The following is a 2,504-nucleotide window of genomic DNA, read 5'->3' as shown; positions in this document are numbered from 1 at the left end:
TACCCTCAGACAATCTTGGCCATTCATTTTATTTATTTTTTAATTATCTATTGTATTATAAATCATTAATAAATTAAAAAAAAATAAATTAAGTAATTTAATAATACCCCTTAAATACACTCATCAAATTTGATTTTAATTCTTTCTAAATGCTTGAGTTTTTCCTCCGTTTCATTTAATTAATAATTGCACGACGTTTTTAATTGCATTTAAGTAAGAACTAATTGTTGGATGCCAAGGTTTTAATTGCATTTATTCTCATTTTATTTGTTCATTTATTTTTTTTTTTTAACTTATTTAATTAATGCATGACGTTTTAATTTTAATAGGCATTTAAATAAGAGCTAATTGTTGAAATGCCAAAAATTTTAATTGCATTTATTCCTATATTCAAATATATTAACTAATATATTTATTTGCATTATATTTTAATTTATTATCAATCTGAGCAATTAAGAACATAATCATTAATTAATATTCATTCTTTAATAATTGTTAAAAATTCATAATTTTTAATAATAATAATTTAAAAAACTTTAAAGTATAAATCTAAATTTATTTATAAATAAACCTCCTAAAGCCACACGACGTATTTATTAGTATCATAGTTAAAACGGATAGCCAATAGAATTTTAAATTAACAATAATACACAATATTTCTCACACATCAAATTTAGTCATCTATTTTATTTATTCTAAAATTATCTTGTCCCTTCATTGTATTTATAAATATTAATAAATAAGTGTAACCTTTGTATTCCTCAGTTATTTATTATACATGAAATTGTGAACTCTCCACATTAACTATCTGAAATTAAAATTGGTAAAACTTACATAATTAATATGAGTAATTAATACTCATATCAAATATGACCATCCATCTCGCAATTAGATGAATGCTTGGTATTTCATTTTAGAAATTAAAATCTCGATGCAACCATTTGTATTCTCAATCTCATTTATTATACTTTAAATTATGAAACTTAATTCTCACACGTTAATATCTGAAATACGTTGCGTAACTCATTCATAAAGTCGAAACCGGAAAAGGATCGCAAACTTGTCTATATGCAGTGGAGAAGAAAAAGCTTCTCTAGTGTGGTGAATCAGAGTTTATTTTTGGTATTAGAGATAAAGTTAAGTAGGTCAACAACTTTCATTGCTCTTCCATTTTTTAGGTATGCATATGAGTTTTAACTCATATGTTATGAAGTTAATACCAACTTATGTTCATTCTAAACAATAATAATAGTTGTCTTTATATTATACAAACGCTTCAATAAAAAGATTTCATAATCAAATTCAGCATTTTTATCTTAAAAAATTCGTTGAAAAAAAGAAAAAAAAATCTTATTTGAATGCCAAAATATATATGCATGATGTTTATTATGTCAGAATTCTTCAATCTTCTCTAAATCAATTAAAAAAATTACTTTAAAAGAATTGAAGTTGAAATAATACATTGAATATTGTATAAAAAATAAGATATTTTCATCAACATTTTCATATTACTTAAAAACATGTCTAATTAATCAAATTTTTTATAATTACAAAATATGTATTCATCTTCATTACAAATTTCTTAAAACAATTCAAATTATTTGGTGAAACCGCACAATTATTTTTACGGAAAACAAACTAATATTTATTTGTCAAAATTTTTCTTTTCAATATATAACTATTAAATTCTAAGAAAAAATTGATAAAAGGGATTTTAATTATAATTATATGCATGCAATTGAAGTTGATTGGATCATATCGTTCTCTTTTGAAATTTTTTGATTTTCTATAGATACTTTTATGAAACAAAACTTAATTATTTTTTAAATTCTATAGATATTTCTTGATATTACTTAAATTAAGAAAATTAATTTTTAGTGTATTTAATTTGTAATTATATCATACTATTTTATTCTTTCTAACACATATATATTGATTTTATATGTTTAAATAATTCATATTTGAAAAGCATTGTTGATATTTGTTAATATATTTTTCTAGTTAATATCAAAGAAACTAATTTATTTTCATTATCTTATTTCAATTGGCCAAAAATCTATCATTATTTTATGGACAAGTATAACTAAAGTTATTTGACTGCATGTATATTTTGTAATTAATTATGTAGATAAGAATTCATTGAATTTTGCATGATAGTTTTTCATATTTGTACGTCATGCGAAAATTAACTTGATCAGTGCACGAATCTCGAGGCAAAAATCAAGTTGAAACTTCAAAAATTAAATCCGGAAGAAACCCGAACTCCTTTCTTCTCAGCGAGCTTACAATCCACTGAGCGTCCTGGGAAATACGAAACCCAACGACACCAAGATCAACCCCAATCCGAGCCGCAAATGGGTCCAAATCATGGATCCAAAGCGTGTTTGGAAGTTTCAACCACTATTTGGTTACCAAACAGACTCCGATTTTGACGGAAGCGTTACTAGCTCGAAATCGAAGGGGGCCTCGACGAGACGAATCCAACGAGGCCCAAAAGAAATCAC

Source organism: Dendrobium catenatum, unplaced genomic scaffold (genome assembly GCF_001605985.2).
Source record: "Dendrobium catenatum unplaced genomic scaffold, ASM160598v2 fragScaff_scaffold_1016, whole genome shotgun sequence".
In the NCBI taxonomy this organism is placed as follows: Eukaryota; Viridiplantae; Streptophyta; class Magnoliopsida; order Asparagales; family Orchidaceae; genus Dendrobium; species Dendrobium catenatum.
This window is presented reverse-complemented; position numbering follows the sequence as displayed.